Raw genomic sequence first — 4,107 nt, forward strand, 5'->3', positions numbered from 1 at the left:
CCGATGGGGCAGCAGCGGGGACCGGCAGCGCCGAGCCCGTCCAGATGCTGCGCGGCCCCGGGGCCGGGCGCCTCCATCCCTCCATCCATCCCCCACTTCCCCTAATCCCTCCTGGGAATCTCTGGGCAACGGTGTCCCTGTGCACATCTGCGCTCGGGGAGCCCCGACCGAGACCAGCGGGGCCCCGAAAATAATCAAAAATCCCAAGTCGAAACCCTGCCCGTTTCCTGGCGTGGCTTTTCGTCCGCCCATCTTTTGTCCATCTGCTCCGCTGAGATCACAAGGTGTTTCCACGCCAAGGTGCTGATTTCTTAGGGCCGAGACGAAAGAGGCCGTTGGAGCTATTATGATAGAGCGAGGAGAATAATTATGAGTAAAGTGAGAAGAATTTTGGCCACATTCAAGCGAGCAGACAAATCCACATCGGATTGTTTAAACAACCTCACCTCTGAGACCAGCGCACTCGTAAACAACGGCGCCCGTAAAAGAAATTACCCACACCCCCTTGGCTTTTGTGTTTCTTTAAAATAAATCAAAATTCATGAATAATGGTAAATATTAACACTGCCATCCCCATCTCGGAACAGGTTAGGATCAGCGCAGTACAGACACGGTATCATTTCCCATCATACGGCACCATCTTTGGTAATTTAAATCTTATATTCCTTGTGATCCATCCGCCCCGAGGCTGCTCATACTACGACGGACGGTCGGAGGATCCCACATCCACCGCGGGAGCAGGCCTACAGCCCCCGAGTTCACAAAATAATAAAATTAAAATAAAAATTAACATTTCTGTGAACGTTCCTATTGAAAGATTTTGATGATGAGCTGAAGAAAGAAAGGATGAACTCCACCATCCAGTCGCTCTCATAGTCAGTAATTTAAAATTGTTGCAAAACAAATCCTGTAGCTAAAAGGATATCAGTAATAATAATAATAATAATAATGACTATTATTTTTATTGTTATTATTATTGCGATTTTTACAGCGGCTGAAAATTGTGCAACTCCCCATGCTCTTAGACAGCACGTAAACCCGCACTTTTATTTCGCATCGATCTGGGCGGTAGATTCACGTTTATAAACAGCAGCGTCTCAGAGTGGGAATTTGGCAAAATCCGTGGGGCTTTAGGGAACAACTGCACGAACAACCTGCAGACCCCGAATTGTGTGCGCTTCACCCCCCCCTCCAGATACTAGAATGGAATCACCTTTCTCTGCAAAATTGCTCCTAATTTACCAAGGGATTTTGAGTTTTTTGTTTGTTTCGTTTTTGGTTTTGTTTGTTTGTTTTGTTGTTGTTTGGGAGGTTCGTTGTTTATTCGTTTTGGTTTGGTTTGGGTTGTTTTGCTGGTGTTTTTTTTTTTTTTTTTGCACCAGGGACAGACTTTATATAACTGTTAATCAGACTATTTCTGGAGTTAGTTTTTTTTTTTTTAATTTTATACGAACGCACATAACTAGTTTCAGAAACTATCGACGCATCCATCTCGTTAGGAGATTGCTGTAATCGTCCTTTTATATAAAAGTGGAATGCATTTTTAGAGGCTCCTTTCGCTTACTTTCACGCTTCAGATATCTTGATGCGTCTATTTTGGCTGGGCAACTCAGACAAGGGTGACAGTTCCACCAGTGAAAATTTTGCAGTGAAGAAAGAAACAATTCGCCCATTGATTTAAAACTCTTCCCGGGGGTAGGAATACTTTTACTCCGCTGATTAATTCCCGATTTGACGGGAAGAAGGGTTGTCCTGAATTTTCGCGCATCATCGATCCCTCCGTTAAGTTCTCGCAGTTCTCCCGACTCCAACAACCGTCACGCGGAAAACAGCGAAATTCAAACTTTTCGCCTCCTGGATCCCTCGGGAATTATCCCAGCCGGGAAAATTATTTTTAATAACAAGGGCAGCACGGACCCCCGCGCTGCAGACCCCACCCAGGGGTTGGGGACCGGCGAGGGCTCCCTTCGAGCGCCGGGCACGGCTTAATAAGAGCTCATCGAAGTCTCGGCTCTCCCCGGGGCAGAGGGGGCCGCGGTGCCCGGTCCCATCCCGATCTGTCGAGGGGGTCCGCTCCGCAGCGCTGCTTAGATTAACTAATAACTGGCGGGAGGGTTTTGTATCAAAGCTCTCGATGCATTTTAAACACAACCGAGTCGTTGTTTTCTCCACATCACCTCTTTTAAAACTCTAATAAAATGCCCCCGTCCCCCCTCTCCACCACTCCTCGCACTCCTCCCGCCGCGGCAAAGCCCCGCGCAGGGGGACCCGGTTCCCGGATCCCGCTGGGGCGGTGGGGGGCCCGAGCCGGGGGCTCTGCCCGTCCCCGCTGCAGGACGGTGCGGGGGACCCCGATGCCATGCGGGAACATCCCCCCGCTTCGCCGCCCCTGCCCTTCCCACGGGTGTCCGAGGAGGGGAGTCAGCCCCAGCGACCTCCCCCTCGCTCCCTCCTCACGGCACTTAATATTCAGGAAATCCACAAAGTGGTACGGAGAGAGTGGAAAACGTGACATCACGGGCTAATTGGGAAGGAGCGTTAGGGCTGAGCGAGGGAATAGCTCAGCCCTGAGTAATACGTTACGTTTAATGGCCGGGTAAAGCTTCAGCAGCAGCATTTAAACACGTATCCCTCTAAAAATGATTTTCTGCGAACACCTGGCCTCGTCGGACAGTCTGACCCTGGAATTATCTTGGAAAGTCCCGTTTAGAGGATGCAGTTTGGTTTGAGCGAGGGCTACAGCCCCTTCATTTCCCTGCCACACGAAGTCCATCGCCCGTCCTCCTCCCTGCTACACTCACCCGACAGCTCGCACAGACTGCGTGTCCCCATCTCTTTACAACCATAAGGAAATCATCCCTAAATCTACCGTGTCTGAAAGCATCTAATTTATATCTTCCAAAAATTAGAAGTTCCTCATACGTACCATCTCTGTCCCCACCACAGCCACTGGGTAAATACACACCCAAGTGTCACTGTCTTGCAAACATGTACCCAACCGTGACACCTTTTCCCTGCCATCCTTTTATTTTGCAGAGAACCAAAACAGCACAAACAGTGAGTAAGAAACACGCTGTGAAAGCCCCCCTTCCTCTCTTCCCTTTTTTCACATCTAGGATTTAAAAATTTTTTTTATTTATTTTTATTTTTAACTAGTTCACAGACAAAGGATGCAACGCTTGGAAATACAAACCAGTACCCAGCCACAAACGTGTTTAGATTTCAGGCCAGGCAGTATTTTCTGTGACAGCCTCTCCTCTGTGAACTGATTCCTGCTCATGAGAAGACCTGTAGGTTCAGAGCTCCTTCACCGGCACTGCCAGAAGCACGGTGGCTGCCCCTGAAAGCAAGGTCCCAGCTAACAGATGGGTGCAATTACACTTTCCCTCGTTGACAGCACGTGCAACCATCTTTCTCCACCCAGAGCTGCTGTGGAAAAGCAGTGTGATGGTGTGCACAGGGCTTGGACTCCAGGCAGTGCTCAGCACCAATCCCCCAGTTCACATCAAACCCGACCTGACTACAACTCCACGGACGTGGAGCTGCACAGGTGGAACTGCAGGTGACATATGTTTTGCAAATGACAGTCAGGATATGTATAAAAGGGCAAGTTAAACGTTGGTGCATTAGTTCAGCAAATAATTACACTCAATTACATTCATTTTTAGGTGCTAAACGAGTTTCAGGCAGAAAACAATGAATTGTCCTTATCACTCCTGTATTGGCTGAAATCCAACCAACCTCTACATCTGTCCCGAAACTGAGGATGCCTCAGTGATACCCCATTAGCCCCGTGCTGTAAACACTCGGGTGTGTGCTAAGGTTATTCACTGTACTCACTGGAACGGGACTGTTTATGGTTCATAAAATTAAATTAATGACTACATCTGCGCAGAGCTGGGGCCTTCGGGGTTTAAAAGTGAAGAAACAAAATGAAATCCTCACACTCTTCAGTTTTATGGTTAGCCTCCAGTCAGTTTTGGTTCCTACTTCTCGAGTGCTTCGTCAGATCTGAATGATTTGGGTTTATAGATCAGCAGGGAGATGTTTAAATCATTAAACACAATAATGGCTAATTGAAATATTTTATTTAAAAAATAACAAGAT

Source organism: Neopelma chrysocephalum, unplaced genomic scaffold (genome assembly GCF_003984885.1).
Source record: "Neopelma chrysocephalum unplaced genomic scaffold, ASM398488v2 Primary Assembly neopelma1_187856, whole genome shotgun sequence".
Classification (NCBI taxonomy): domain Eukaryota; kingdom Metazoa; phylum Chordata; class Aves; order Passeriformes; family Pipridae; genus Neopelma; species Neopelma chrysocephalum.